General features: G+C 45.0%; 1 protein-coding gene across 1 annotated transcript in view; it reads right to left on the reverse strand.

Moving 5' to 3' along the window:
* The window catches only part of znf438 (zinc finger protein 438), a 33,745-nt gene extending 26,278 nt beyond the window's left edge, over positions 1-7,467 (reverse strand). Inside the window, exon 1 of the mRNA XM_084459543.1 lies at positions 7,382-7,467. The gene's annotated coding sequence lies outside the window, so the exon portion shown is untranslated. The remainder of the gene's footprint in view (positions 1-7,381) is intronic.
* Between the last annotated feature and the right edge of the window lie 9,432 nt (positions 7,468-16,899).

The following is a 16,899-nucleotide window of genomic DNA, read 5'->3' on the forward strand; positions in this document are numbered from 1 at the left end:
TTCCAAGACTGGTACATGGTCACGTTGCAGCAAGTTAGAAGAGTGTGACGAGGACATGGAGGGGGTGCGTCATGCTTACTCCTGTGACCAGCTACGGTGTTGGGATGCGACTCCGTCAACCTCAGAGAAGCTTCTGGAGTTAAAGGCCCAGAGAGACTGTGTTGAGATGGCTTACGTGTGTTGTCTTTATGGCTCTGAGAAATACAACCCTTCACGGTGAGGTCAGAGGGAGGGTCCGGGGGGGGGGGGGGGGGTAGAGAGAGAGAGAGAAAGGTAAGGTCCAGCTGAAACAGCTGTATGCTATTACTGTGCCCCCCCCCCCTCCTCCTCCTCAGGAAATGAGCAATCATTTAGTACTGACAGGTACATGCTGAACCTCACTATCTCTCCTCTAAAACCTACCAAATAATGTATTACAGCAGTTTAGCATTAACCTTAAGGCTCACTTCACCTCTCTGCCAAGGTTGGTCTCATACCTTTTGTGTGTGTGTGTGTGTGTGTGTGTGGATGTGTGTGTGTGTGTGTGTGTGTGTGTGTGTGTGTGTGTGTGTGCGCGTGCGTGTAAGTGTACGTGTGTTTCTGGTTGCCTCCGAGACAGGAAAAACATAACATTGCACAAAAAAATCCCTCTTCAAACATCTGAGGCAGTTTTCTGGTCGTGAAAAGCAGTAATTTAGAGGTCTCCTGTGAGCTGTAGAAGGTTTAGCGTGTCCAACTAGAACTCTGGTGTAGCTGAAGGCCTTCCTTAATGCACTGCCAGCCACCCCCCCCCCCCTCTCTCTGTGCAGGGGGAAAACAGATCCAAAAAGGCTAGTTATCTGAGGGACATACAACCACTTCCTGCAGTACATAGTTCTGTGTGTGTCAGCATCCGACCACAGCCATGGAAAGAATGACCATTGCTCTTAGCCTCCTTCAAAGCCAGTGACTGAAATCAACCAGCGACATCGTCAGCCCTCGTCGCACTGCTGCCAATGGAATGCTAGTCCAGCAGTTCTGCCTCAGGAACACTCCGAGACCGGCACATTCTGTTGGCGGTCTCCACCTGTCTCCTTGATTCACGATGACATCACCGGCTGACATCACATAAGGCAGATTCTCCATTAATGGATGCTTCCAGCACACAAAGCATCAGAGAGAGAGAGAGAGAGAAAGAGAGAAGAGAGAGAGAGAGAAGAGAGAGAGAGAGAAGAGAGAAAGAGAGAGAGAGAAAGAGAAGAGATAGATCGTCTGGCATCTCTCCTGGCATAAAGAGGCCACTGCTATGGATTTCAAATATTCCTAACTCAATCTATTTGCTGCGAGACAAATCAAATCCAACATCCTGGCGCACAAGATAATCCTGCAGCGACTACTGCGCTGGGTTGGAATGGGCCCTGATTGGCTGGAATGAACCAGATTGGTGTAAACAAGCAGACAGCGGGGCTGTTTTGTTGGTGACAGACAGACCTGCAGCCCTACGCCACAGGAACTGTATCCTGGCAGACAATTAGCCTGTCCCAAACCACAGATGTCTCATTATTACATAGTACTGTTCCTCTCTCATCTCTCTGGCCGTTTCTCACACACGCACAATTGTTCTACACACACACACACACACACAGTAGATACTGTACGGCCCCGCTGAGATTTACCGTTGCGCTGCTCTGCGGCCCATTAATCAAGCGATAAAGATCAGCCGGCGAAAAATCCTGCCGCGTCATGCTCCGACCCGGCTGCGCAACCCCAGAGAGCCCGGGTCCGCCTTCCATCCCGGACGGGACGGCGGGGCGCTCCTCTACAGCCCCACATCAGTCACGTTTATGGGCACTGGGTGGTGGAGGGGTTTAACAAGACGCTTTACTCGCGGAGGGAGCTGGCGTTACATAACCATAAAACAATGAGCTCCACAAATCTCTTGTCAGACCTGTGAGTGGGCAGTCTGTCGGAAAGACAGAGCCGCGGTAGAACACAACAGCCTCCGAACGGGTCGGCCCGGCGCCAAGGATTCTGGGTTTGCCTCGGTTGTTTTTGTGACTGCGAAATGTCTTACGTAACGGCAGAAAGGTACTCGAGTTTTTCTCGGGAGTACCCGAACGTTCCGTTCCGGCGTTCTATCCTCCGCGCCATCGAACGCGGCGGGGTGCGTGCGATCGCCTTTTCCCACGGACTACCGGATGAAACGGCCGTCTGGAGGCCCACGCGCGCACACACACACACGCACGCACAGGCACGGCTCTCCCGGTCTGTAACAGAGCGTGATGAAATACAGCTTCGGGGGCCCGGAGCTGGCGTTAGCCGGCGCTCGGCCGGCTGTGTCATTTTCCTGGGAGGCAGCCTGGCCTCGGCCACGGCTGGAGTGCCTCCACTGACCAGGGGCGTCTGTGGTCTCTGCTCCAGTCGTACTGGGGAGGGACTGCGGCAGGCAGGCGGGGGTTGGGGGTGGGGGGGCTGGAGGAGGAAGGAGAGAGGAGAGGGGGAGCAGGCAGACAGGCCAGGCCAGAGGGAAAGGTATACTGGCGGGCAGGGCAGGCGGCGAGAGGCGGACATGCAGGGACGGGAGGTTCTAGGCAGGCAGGCGGGCAGGCGAGCTCCCCCACCCCTGACACGGAGCACCCTCGCTGGGGGAACTTCTGAGTAATGGCAGGGTAACCCGATCCAGAGGAGGGAGGAAGACGGAGCGAGCCTGACGCCTAAATCATAGCTGGAGGATGAGGGCTAACGGAGAGAGAGAGAGAGAGAGAGAGAGGTTTGGGAGGAGGCCCAGACACAAGAGGATAAAAGTAAAGTGTCCCTGTGGTGTCTCCTCACACACACACACACACACACACGAGGACCTTAGAGGACTGACAAGGCGTAGGCTGGGGCTTCAAACTCACCGCAGTATGGACCTGTGTCATAACACACACAAAAGAAGACACATTAAAATGAGCTATGTTTTCCTCATGTTCCCACGTAATTGAATGATTTAACAGTCATAGGCCTAAATAAAACTATGCTAACTCTAGGCTGTTTGGAGGGGGCAAAGCATCGCTTGAGCAGGGCCGTCTCTATTCATTGTAGGCCACGCTTACAGGCTTACATATTTTTCATTTATTCTATTCTTCCTAATCCTTTCTTTTCTCAGGTATTCTACTTCCTGTTTCCCTTTATGTGGAATCCAGTCATTATGACGATGTACCCTGTGACTCCTGATTGACTGAGCCTTGCTTCCTGTTCATACTGCCCAGCGGTCAGTTCCCAACACTACCGGCCAGGTGATTTATAGAGGAAATCTGAACGCTGAAACAAGAGCTTTTGAGGCACGAGACATGTCATATCGCTGCTGCCATGTCCGCTCTGTTAGGAAACATCAGAAACACACCGCTATCTACGCCATCGCCGTAGTGTGTTGCCGTTTCTGTGCATCTCAACTCTTGCGCCAGAGAATGTTACTACACACCACACACACACACACACAAACACATAAACCTAAACTGAACACTAACAAGACCCAAATGGTACACAGAGCACGATCTAGTGTAAGGCTGACTATAGAGAGGCCTGATATCTTGTTTTGTTTTTTTAGCTCAAAGTAGTAAGTAGTAGTAGTAGTGGTAGTAGTGGTAGTAGTAGTAGTAGTAGTAGTAGTAGTAGTAGTAGTAGTAGTAGTAGTAGTACTGTAGTAGTAATAGTAGTAGTAATAGTAGTACATGTAGTAGTAGTAGTAGTAGTAGTAGTAGTAGTAATAGTAGTACATGTAGTAGTAGTAGTAGTAGTAGTAGTAGTAGTAAGTAGTAAGCACGGTCAGTCATTAGCCAGCCTAGCCTATGTCTAGGGGTGGGTATCTCTAGGCACCTCACGATTTGATTTGATTCCAATCCAGAGGGAACGATGCGATTATAAAACGATTATTGATTAATGATTATAAATGGAAAAGCCAAAGTGCTTCCATACATTCACTTTGAAAGCAGCGGGTGCCAGTTTGATTTATTTCTCCTGCTCAGCCATCTTCACCAAAACGTAAACTGATTATTTTATGTCCGTTACGTAATTTACGATTCACCAACTTTTTTTTTTTTTTTACATTAAACGTCTCAAGATTAAGTCACAAAGAATTTAAGCTTAAAGCGTGGGCCTTTAAAAAAAAAAATCTGATTGAGTTTTCCGCATCGATCGATGGATCGTTCAAGAGTGAACTGCGATTCATCTAAGAATCCATTTTTCCCGCACCCCTAGTAAGTAAGTAAAATGTTATTTATATAGCACCCTTCGTAGCACGAGTGCACAGAGTGCTTTACAGTGGGAACATTAAAAACAACATAGTCCAATCAGATACATACAAGTGCACTGAATACATTCAAGAGAAAGTGCACGTAAACATAGTGACATAAGAGGTCAGTGTCAGGGGAAAACAGGCAAGCCGAAAGGAGAGAGTGTGGCAGATAGAGACGGCCTAGCACTCAAAGCCTTGTCTGTATAAGTGAGTCTTTAGCTGCCTTTTAAAACTAAAAATGAAACTACAGAGTGAGGACAACGGGGTCAGGAAGTGTCAAATCTTCATTCACCTTTTCCAGGAAGTGGCCTCCCAGTTTAACAGAGGAACATCCAGCAGGCCATAACCAAACCACATCCATTCCCATCCGCAACATAGAGCTCCATTCATTATTCAGGTTTAGATTGACTTTCCTTGTAGGCATCGTCCTCCTCCTCCGCCCTCTGACAAGGTGTTTCTCTGCAGGACAGACAACCTTGGGCTGGATGTTAAGCTGCCGTGATCAGGGAGGGACACATTGTTTGCTTTGTTCAAGGAGCTTCTTTAAATCATATCTTCAATGTTAGGTTATACTGAAGCTACAACTACTTTTTTTTTTTAAATAGATGTGGTAGTTAAAGAGAAAAGATGGCGCTAGTAAGTTTTTTTTCCTGCATTAATCAGTGTTAATTTTGACAGCAAATTTTGATTTAGTTTCAGTCATAGTCTTGACTAAAATGCTATTTAGTTTTAGTCATATTTTAGTCATCTGAGTTGTTTCAGCTAAACAGCATTATGGCTTTAGCTGACTAAATCTACAGTAGATTTAGTTGACTAAAATAGAATGGGTTTAGTTAAAGTGTAATGTATTATTTAACCATTTCTCTAGAATTTCTAAACTCGTATACTCCTGGAGGAAACGTCTATTAGACTGATGGACAAAGCTGCTGAATTACATTTCTATGCGCTCTCCTTGCCTGAGTTCGATGTTTTTTCAGCCTGTCCCACGAGTTTCACGGAAATCTCAGCATTCTGATAGGATCTCTTCCCAAATAGTCCCTCCCTAACATTTCTGTCTAGTTTATATGTTGAAAAAAATGTCAATAGATTTAATCAGTTCATCATAAATTAGTTTTCTCATGACGATAACTAAATGAAGGTCGTTGACGAATAAAGTTTTCGTCTATGGAATTCACACTGCTAAATGCAAACCTAGCCTTTGGTGGAAAAGTGCATTGTGTGGCTGCAAGGAATAAGTTAAGATCATCGTGCTGGAAAATAACCATTTTGACAGCACGATTACAGGTCTCCTGGACACTAACATAGAAAATGCATTACGTCTACAGCACAACCATTTATGTACTTTGGCAGTCAGGCTCACCTTGCGTAGAAGCGAGTCCATATGACCGTAGTACACCTCCCCTTCTCCCCATACTCAGTTCCCTATCAGAATTCTTCTTGTACACTATTTTACCTTATGAACTTGGCACGTGCGCCAAAGCATTCCTGTGCAACAATCAACACAATTGTGGGTGTAGTCTTCACATTGGTCATTTGGACCACAGTACAGATTTGGACGGCGATCCAGACAAGCAATCTCCCTCTGCTCTCCCTCGCAACCGAATGTGCAATACAAACATGGTTATGATTGACCGGAAATGTTAAATAAGCAGCTTAGCTTCCTCTGGCCCTCTCACTCCCCTCCGCCTCTAGCCACATGTGAAACCACACTGGAGAGGCTCACGTGCCAACGCAAACCCCACACATCTCTCAAACTGAGTGTTTACACTAGATCCTGAACCCCCCCCATTCCAGTTACACACACACACACACACACACACGTGTGTGCGTGTGTGTGTATAAAGTATCTAACAGCGTGTGCGTCTGTGTGTGTGTGACTGCGTATGAGTGTTGCAGTAGAGGCAGCCTGAAGAACATTCCCTGCGTGTTATTACAATGTTATTGGCCAACAACTAGGTTGACTCGCGTGAAGCTGGCAAGTCAAATCAAATCAGAAATCGGCCTATTTTGTCCGTCCATGTGTTGCGGTCAGCGAAGCTTAAGGCTGAACTCAAGCATGGGTTGGAGGAGACAACCAAGAGCCCTTTGGAGCGCAGCACTGAAGCAACAGTGAGGCAGAAACCTTCCTAATTTCTAGCTATGTGGATTGAGTTTCCTCTCTTTCCCTCTGCCAGCATCTGTCCATCATGAATTCATGTCAGCAAATCACGCAATGGGCTGCTCTCCTTGTGTGTATGCATATTCAAAGTGTTTCTCCTGACATTTACTGGCCAATCCATCTTACTGATATGTGTGGTTCTCTGCCATGGCCAGAGCAGATGCTGGAGAAGGCTACTCTGTCTTTTGACAGCTGAGGCCTGCCTCTTGATATTTCTTAGTTTATTTGTATTTCACAGACTTCTATTGCCAAGGCAGAGGGAGGCACTCACTGTTTCATTCTTGTGTTGTGTCTGTTTGTATCTCGTTACTTTCTATTTGGCCTGCTGAATAGCACTGATAGCCTTAAGAATGTAAACAATAACACTTGGCAACATAATGTCTTTACAATGTCTCAGCCATGTGTTTACATAACATTCTGCCTAAATGGTAATAATTCGACTTGATGGCAGATGCTGTACTGTATTCTATGATCATGTGCAGTGCAACTTGGCATACTGTTTCCTTTCTGTCTGCAGGCCTGCGTGGCTTGCATACAACCAAGGAGCTGGTGTTTTTGCAACACAGGGAAAGCTATGACAACGTTCAGTCATTGTTATTGTAGACCCACGGAGGAGGCCGAAGCATTGCCTGATTCCTATTATCCGTGCCAGCTGTGTGCATATCATTCAAGTGCAGAGGATAAGATGACCGATGACGTGAGCAACTGTGCATGGAGAAAAGCATACCGGGTGACGTCAAACCTAACAAACTACTGAACTGAACGTACAGGTTGAAACGCCAAAAGCAAACAACTTCTATTAGTATAAAAATGTAGGCTACTTTATGCATGTAACGTTAAGGTACGGATAGGAAAGGCCAAAGTCTTACTATGTCTGTAACGATTCCTATTGGCTGGAATGACTATCGTGATAACATTGCAAAGGCAATTGGGTTCCATTTTCTAAATCTATGAACCTGCATAATGCCGTGTAGTTTCTGCTGTCTCACCTTTATCCCCAGATGTGTGTAGATTTCGTCTTTACTGTGCAAATAGCCACATATTTACTATTATTCTACAGAACGGTCGATCTTCACAACAGTTTCTCTCCAACCATTTTGAGCTGTACCATTACCTCGAGACGGTGGGGGATGAGAGGCATTATTTCCATGGGAATGTAATACGTTTAGTTAACTATCCGCTAAATTCTAACGTAGTACTGTTAAATTCAACCACAATACATTTATGTCAATTCATTTATGATATATTGAATAACAAAATAAGATTTTACAATCGCGTATTTCACGACACACCCTTTTCAATGAAAATGGAATGGCTCGTGAAATTCTGGTTTATGTCGGCCAGAGTGGCCAATCAGCTGCAGCGAAATGTAACCCTCCAATGTTGTCAGCAAAAAGCCCTTGATCTGTCTGAAGCTTACAGGATGGACATTAATGTTTGCTATTTGTAAGTAGATCGTTACATCTACGAATTATGCAACTCGCCTTCTGCGAGGTATATATTTCCGACTTATATGTTTTAACTGCCTGCAATTATAGCCTAGCAGTGGGCCATCGACATGTAGAAATAAGTTGTGGCACAGTAGCAGCAGGGTGATGTCATCTTTATTCATCTGCTTCATGATGCAGCTATAATACAAATTTGCATGTCGTTATTATTTGACATTGTCCGATTGAAACAATAATGGCTATGCAATCACTGAATTACAAAAGATGCGTGGTTGTTTATACATAGCCTACATACACACACACGTACAAAGACCAGTTTCTTGGTTCTCTTTCCCACAGTCGCTGATTTCCTGGGTGCGATCAAGCGTGGTGTTAGTTTTTTCGATTTGAGTCACCTGGGGCTACACATGTCCTGTTCAGTTTCATGCTGTCACGGGAGCACAGCCAATGCAGGTGACTATGCCGTCTCTGATATGGTGGGGGCAGAGAGAGAAAAGGGCTTTTCACAGCTTTACTCAAAGGGCAGAAGAGCACCCCCTGACACACAGAGAGAAACCCAGACTCTATCATGTTTCTCTGTCCCTCATTCTTTCTTTTTTTTCTTTCTTCCCAAGGTACTGACCCTGTTTGCAGTGGCACAATTCCACAATTCTGGCTCTGAATGAGCACTGAGCTCAAGATAGCAGAGTGGGGGTGAACAAGGTTGTGAGGTTGGTGCCAGGAGACTCTTGTTAGAATATGGAGTTACTGCTGGTGTGATGACCATGGAATAATAAATCTATAGTTAATCATTATTTGAATTCACCCCACGATACTCTACTCTCCCCTTAGTTCATCTTATACCACACATAGTTTTGCTGCTGTTCCAACAACATCTTTCACGTTGATTGATTTTTACATGTTTTCAGACTTTCTTATTTCCAAACGCAGGATGTGAAAGGGATATGCACTGTAGCTTTTGATTTAATACTGAATTTGTTTTGATCCAACAAAATCTTAAGCATTAAATGGATTCCATTTAAAGAAATAAAATAAAGTATATTGTGTGTTTTTTTGTTTTTCAATCAATACAAGACTCACAGCTAAACAGAATGAATAATATTGGAAGTATAACAGAAGTATAACAGATATTGATAGTATTGACATGCACAAGATCCTCCTTTGGCTTCAAGCAATGCTCTAATTTAATATGAGCATGCGTACCTGCAGACGTGCCAACAGATTGTCCCCACAGAAGGCAGAATCAGGGTGGCGTCACGGGTTAACATGACTGCTGGGACAGAGACGAAGGCTGACACGGTGACGCCATGACTCGCTCTCGTCACTCAGTGTCAGTTTAAGATTACAGAGATGAAGTCCTTCAGAGAGAGGTCCCAAGAGCTATGTGCTTAACTAGGGTGAATGCCCAAGGAAGGATTCAGTTGTCTAATATGTTTTATGTACCGTTGTCCTAAATACTACAGTGGAAGGCGTAACCAAAACATTGAGGAAACATCTATTTCTTTTGCAGGGTGATTACCCTGCTGATTATGTTGGATAAGGCGGATGGTTTTGATGTTTAGAGATAAAAATGCTCTGAGATGAAATATTCATTTTAGCGTTAATGATGTATGTGTCCACTGCCAACTTGAAATTCTGTTTCCTGTGAGGGATGTTTCAGGAGTGCCTTTTAAAGCCAATGATGCGGAATACATTTTCTCCTTATTACCAAGATATCTGGTGTACACTCGTATGCAACCTTATGGAAATATCAAATGAACAGAGTGTACACCTCACTGGACACATTATATAAGCATGAGTGTGTTACGTGTTCATGAATCCCTAATGTGAAGGTTTGTGTGATTGTTGTTTTTGACTCATCCATCGGGTCATTGTCTTGGAAAGGTTTTGTACCCTCTGGGTTGACAACAAAGGTTCTTTCATTAGAAAGTCACTTGCTATAGTATAAGTAGAGCAGGTTGCAAGTAGTAAGATGATTTGTGTGTGCGTGCGTGAGAGAGAGAGAGAGAGATTCAAACATCTGGGACTGGGTGGGATGAACAAATGAGATTTAGCTTTTTCTTTTCACTCTGGATTATTGAGGTGTGTGTGTGTGTTTGTTTGTCTGGGGTCTAATCCCCCTCTGGCATTGTTGCTCTGTACTTCCTTCTTCCAGACCATGCAGTCAGGGTGCCCTGGCCTGCCCCCTCCTCACAGCAGTAAAACAGGAAAATGAAACACTTGACTCTCAGCTGTATTTCCGTCCAGATGTCAGATGGAGGTTTTCGACCATGACACTCCCCATATGTTTGCATTGGTGTGACTGTTGGTGCGTGGCCACCTACCTTATTGACTGGCTGGCTGACTTGTAGGGAGCATGGCAGGCTCAGTAGGTGATCTCGGTTTATAATTTGTACCATGTGATACATAAACACACACACAGACGCACACAAACACACGCTCTTAACCAAATTACCTCCATCCACTATAACCTACAGTACATGACCATTTGCATCCTCAATCAAGTCTTTTTGTGGCGAAGCCCTGTCTGCCCCACTTTCTTCCAGGAAAGTTATGATTAGGTAAGGTCTTGGATTAGACTCCAATTATAGAACTCATGCTCTGTGAAACTCATAATTTCCCCCTTTACTGGTTTATTATGACCCAAAAAAATAAGAATATATTTGTGTTTATTTTCCAGGACCTTTATCAACATTGTGTTATTATTTAAAAGAATTTCCTGTTCTGGACATTTGACTGGGGGAGACTGCTGTTTCCTCCCTTAAAATGGGGGGCTCTGGTAGTCGGTAACCCTTCCAGCACCTCACTGGGTCTTGTAAAGGTGCGGGTGGTCGGGTTTGGACCCCGGAGTGAACGCGCGGTGGACTCTGAGCTGTGAAATTGCATTAAACCGCCAGGCAGGCTGAGGTCCTACAACGACCGAGGGAGGCGTATATGGCAATCCTCCCTTAATGAAAGCTGTTCCACAGAGGAGCACGGAGGGGCAGAGAGGATCTGTTGGACAACTGAAGCTTAACTCATGGGTTTTAAAGGAGACGGGGAACTGGTGATTCTCAGGCATTTGGAGTTGAAGATGTACTGACCTTGCTCAGTACTAGACAGGCCAATTTCCTGGGTATGGGGGAAATTGCAATGCTATGGAGACCTGATGAGCTAACCTGATTATGCTTATGACACATGTTCTCTGCTATCTGTCACGTGTCATGTAACCGCCAAATGACGTAAGAACAAAAAGCGATGACTATTCGGCTGGAACAGGGTGGGACATCACTTGAGGTGTTACACAGCAAGACACAGAGCGAGGAACCTCTGCTAGATACAAAATCTACCTATATTACAGGACAGTGACTCACTGTCATGAACATTAGATGTGCATGAAATGCTTGGCTGTGAAATTTGTATGGAAAAAGCTTTTCCATCACCACAATGGAAAACTATGTGGAAGCGCTGGTTTGGAAAAGTCCCTCAGTAACGGCAGATCAGTAACACAGCAAGGATGACGAGAAACGAGTGGCCTGGAAAAATATCCTTCCTGCATCCACCTCTGTCTCCGGCGCTGGCACAGCGTAAACGAAGTGTGGAGATAGGTCTGGCTATTCGAGACTAGCATCCACCTTATAGGATTATAATCATTTCCCTCCTGCGCGCCACACATAGGCTACGTCTCACTTCGCAGGTATTAATTCATCGGAGAACGTTCTCAAATGTGAGAAAGAGATGTCTCCAAAAACAACAGCATGATATATGGGGCTTGACGTCTCTGCAAAAACCTCAGGCCGCCGCTCCAGCAACAGCAACAAATGAGCAGTAAAATGCAACATGCAGTCCAATAAACACAGTATAAATTTGAATCGGGTTTTCCAGGGGAATGCAGCCTGTCTCTTCGGACAGTCACAGCCAGGGGGAGACTAGGAAAAGGTTGTCTGGGGGCTTCGCATGCATGGGGTTGCTTGGAATGTTCGTGTGTGTGTGTGTGAGAGAGAGAGAGAGAAAGGGAGAGGGTCAGGATGGATCCCATCAGACATACGCAAATACACGCATATGCTGGACAGCCAAGATAAGTATATGTTTTGGCCTCCTTGTTTGACAGGCAGAACTACATTCACCTGAAAGGGGTCCTCCCAAGATTGTCAACGTTTGGCTTGCTTTGCCAATCATGTAGCCCCCTGCTGATTCATAAGAGCCATTCTAATTTGAATTTTAAATTCACCTTGTTTGAGACTTCAAGTTGAAGTTTTTCGCAATGCTATTTGGAAGTAGGCTTAAAATGGTATGAAAGCACTTTCTCTGAAAATCTCAAAATACCAAAATAAGTCAAACGTACTGTACTCCTAGTAAATGCGTTTTGATGTTATTTTACATATGCAATGGGAAAACACAACCTTTTCCTGTCTTTTCTAATTGCACAGAAAATATTTTGGCTCCAATTGTAACAATACAGAAACACAATCAGTTTATTGCCATTGTACTTTACATACATAATATTTTTTTAGACACCATGGTACTTACAACAATACAACAATGGACAAGTGCAAAGACAGGACAGTGCATGACAGGACTCATAAAGTGCAGTGAAAAAAACAGTGCAAAAAGTAGCAGTGCAATTGGACTACAAAGAGTGCAGTAGTCAGTTTAGTGCAAAAGTTGCAGGGGGTTGGAGTCAGCCCCCTGCAACATTTGCACTATCTGACGTCTTCAGAGACATCATAGCCTGTTGTTTGTTTATGTTTTAATGCCTTTTATAGAAGTGTCATCTTAAGGTCAGCCACAGTCCCCCAGACAGTAAGATCAGAGATTCATGGACATGTATCAGTGTGTGTTTATTTGTGTTAGTGCTGTTAGACTGATGTGCTCCTTGCTATCATCACCCCTGAACCCTTATCTAGCCATTCCCAGATTTATCTGAGTGGGAGACAAGAAATAAATAGGTAATTCTCACTCAGAAATACTCCAGAGATGTAATGTTCGTATTTGTAAAGCATGTACGTGTATTGTAGAAGTCAAACTCAGTGTGTGAATGTCTTGTGTTTTGGGTTAACCCTTGGACCTTCCCCAGAATCAGATGTTTGGGGTGTGGCCGAATCTGAACTAGAGTTTATGTTACTTCCTGGTGAAGAAAAGTCTATACAACTTTGAGGAAGTGAGTTCAGAGTGTTCTGGCTGCGAAGAGGAAAACTAACATCTTGCCCCCACAACATTTTACATGGTTGGGTTTTGAGGGCCTCTGGGTACTATACAATTGTTGAATACTTATGGGGATTGTGCTGGAATTTTCCCAAGGAAAGGCACTTTGAATTCCATTATTTGTAGTAAGACTTGCCAAGGTTATTTTCATTTATCTCTAAATCTTCTCCCACAGTATTGAGCATGTACTGTACTCCATTCCCAAGTAACAGACACAGAAGTTGTGTTTATACTGTTGTATCAGGCAAAACTTCATTAGAAAACATTGTGTATGTACAATCATAATTCCTTTAGCACATAATGTGAAAAACAAATAGCTCCCTGCTTTTTTTTGGTGTCTATTACATGCTGATCTCTGTCTTGGGTCCCCTTTTCAGTATGATATCAACCTCCACAGCAGGTCAGAGTGCTGTGTCAAGCTGAGTGCCTTGGTGGTTGAGGTACTGCTGTTGTTGTTGTTGTTGCTGCTGTTGTGTGTGGTGGTTATATGGTAGGAGACAAGGGCCTCACATTTAGACAGTCTCCAGGGAGAGATTAGGCAGTTTAGTCTTTACTCTCTCTCTCTCTCTCTCTCTCTCTCTCTCTCTCTCACTGCCACATGCTCTCTCCCACTTTCTGTCTGTAGTTCTCTGGAACTCGCTGCGATTCTCTCTTTCTCTACACTCCCCTCTTTCTCTTTCTGTTCCTCTTTTACACTCTCTGTTTCTCTGTTTTTCTTTACCTCCCCACCTGTTTTTATTTTTCTGGTAACCCTGCACACCTTCCTTCTCTCTTCCCGGCCTGTTTCTATTTTATTCCCCCTTCTCTCACCTCCCTCTATGCTCCTCTTCTCCCTCCCTCCCTCCCTCCCTCCCTCCCTCCCTCCCACCCCACACAGCTGATGCTCTTAGTAGACAGCCCAGATGGCGCGGTGTTAGCCCCCCCTCTCGCTTTCCCTCTCTGCAGACCCACACCCTGGACCAGGCCTCCTGGAGGCATCCCTGCGCTGTAGGTCCCTGAGCAGGCCAGCAGGCCTCCTGGCCAGGGCCAGGGCTGGAGAGCGCACCGCTGCGGCCACTAGCTTCCATTCATCTCCTAAACGATCCCAGCCCCTAAGAGGATCAATACTCATTTTCAGGGAGCAGCATGATCCCTTAATGTAGTGGAGGGACGGCAACACACACACACACACTCACACCACCTCCTGCCTCGGCCTCCTATAGAAGCCAGCGAGAGTCCAGAAGCTGCTCATGGCTTCCTCATAGTTAAGACTTCATCTTTTTATTTTATAGCTGATGTCATTAGTTTAGTAAATTGCCAACTGAAACACCTGTGTGCCCTATTAGGAAGATTTGTGGGGCTTTTTGTGATGGAACACTGTCACTGTTTTTAGCTGAAGTATCGGGTTTAATGCTTGTAGTGGTTTTTTATAAATTAAATCAATGCCTGGTAATTGACTTTCCTGAACCTGCCCTCATATACTTCTAATAAGGGTCATCCTGGAGCATGTGTCCAGCATAACCAGCGTCTGGAAGCCAACCGTTCTCCCCAGTATGAATTTGTCCTTGTAGCAAAATACTGAGACTTTAGCCAGAGAAAATAAATTGGACCATTTTACCCAAGTTGCTTTGAAGCACATCAGAGAGGTCTTTGGACCGTTTCATTATTGGTAGTCATATTATTGTTATTCTTTGTTTTCCACCAACGTTGAAAAATGACTTCATGCTAACGGTGGCATCCAAGGAAAATGGGAAAGATCCACAGAGTTTCCATTGGATTGCTACCATCTCATTTTCCGAGCATGGGCTATGGCCGCGCGGTTTGTGAAACGCCACATCATTGATCTTTGCTGATGCAAGCTCTTTCTGAGGGGGTTTTCATCAGGGGGAGGGGGGTCAGACCGTGCTCTTAAACCACCCCCTCATCCGAGCGGGGCTGCCTATTGGTGGAGGTTGGCACCTGGAGCAGGTTGGGAGTTGAGGTTATTGGGTATGCTAAAGCTATTACTCCCTGCTGTCAGAAGGAGTGGCCCGTAGCTGTGGACCACTCTCCCCTCTGAATTATTCAGCCTCTCGTCTACAGCTGTGCTGGAAATGTTCTCTGTCGTCCATCGGTGAACTGGGCACTCAGACTATGAGAAGTATAAGCCTAATCAACTCTTTTGAACATGGAGGTTTCCTGGAATGTTTGACTAAAGAGGGATGGTTATGTCTTGGTTATAGGTTATTCATAATGACTATGGTACACTTTACCTTTAAACTGTGCAAAGGTAGGACCACCCTGTCCCCAGTCCTCACTTTAATCCACCCACACTCCACTGCTCAACATGCTCAACTTCCTGCTGTATGTCCCATATAGGTATCCCCACACAGTCATTTGAATGACAATCAGTGTGGTGGCAAGTTTGAAAAATGCTAACTCTTATATTCCATGTTACAAACCTGCAGCTGGGCTTTAAACCTGTCACCCGAGTGGCTTGACTAAGGTGACACAATGGACATGATGACAACTGCAAGCGCATGCCACAGGTCTGGGAGCAAGAAACCCTATAGTCATCCCCTACAAGAATAGCCCAACAGCCACACAGCAACTGTTACTTCTCCCTGTGACCTATAATTGCTTGTCATGGGACCTCAAGTCTCATTTCATTTTGCCCTCCAACTATAAACATCATATTTTCTTGCTCCCTTTCATATTTCCAAAACAATTCACCTCAGGGCATGTGATCCCTTTTTCTAATTTATCCCTGAGACTATCGGTGATCATTATGTGTTGTGCGTGTGTGTGTGTGTGTGTGTGTGTGTGTGGAGTCAGACAGAATTGGACGCAGTCAAACCTGATTGTTTTGGCATGACCATGCCCTCTTTAACGCGGCGGTGAACCCTGCATGGGAGAACAGCGAAGCCTTTCTTTAGGTGGAGGATTGAATCAGCACTGACGGTCTCATGACCCTCTCTCTCTCTCTCTCTCTCTCTCTCTCTCTCTCTCTCTCTCTCTCTCTCTCTCTCTTGCTCTCTCAATCTCTCTCTCTCCCTCTCCCTCTCTCTCTCTCTCTCTCTCTCAATCTCTCTCCCCCTCTCTCTCTCTGTGGCTCGACCCAGAATTCCTCCATCCCACACTCCCTCTCCCAGATGAGAGGTCTAAAAAATGTGTGTATATGATAGAATAACTGGTTTAGGTGCTTAAGAGTGTTGGGCGTACACAAAATGTCTCCCCAACTTAAGTAAACAACTGCAAAACACATTAAATGGCATGCAGGCATTCTTTTTTCTTTTCATATTACAAAGATGTGCAGTAGGTGCCCTGAAGTTTGCATGTTTAATATTAATATATTCATATGAAGGTGCTAAAACATCTTTATTTTCTAATTATATATAAAAGTGTCAGTTATAAATGTCAATTTGAGTGAAGAGAAATCTTTATTTTCAATCATGACACAATCCTTCCATGCACAAACAGGTGCAAACAGCCATAAGCTCCACCCACCACAACTTGAAACAATCTGCATCTTTCATGAGTCCGACTAAAAGAAGCCGAGTCTAATGCAAAATGAGGATGGTCTAAGAATGAAGTCCCAATAAGGATACATATTTGGATACTTTTAAATGTAAATATGAAAAACCATGGATGGATCTAAATTTAAACATGCCATAGAAACAAGAGTAGGCTACAGTTCGTAAACATGCTGAGGTAGCCTAGTGCTTGATGGGGATGCCCGGGAAAACATAGGGTTGGTAGATGGATGTTCTGAGGTTTTGGGGTTCGGGAGGTGTAGAAGGTAATGTCGTAAAGCAGAGTGTCGTAAACCAGGTGCAGGGAGGGGAGGTGAAGCGGAGGGAGGTGGGGGGAGTGGGGGCGAGAGAGGAGGTGACTCTCCAGCAGCATTTAGACACAGC

Source organism: Borostomias antarcticus (assembly GCF_949987555.1).
Source record: "Borostomias antarcticus genome assembly, chromosome: 2".
NCBI classification, from domain to species: domain Eukaryota; kingdom Metazoa; phylum Chordata; class Actinopteri; order Stomiiformes; family Stomiidae; genus Borostomias; species Borostomias antarcticus.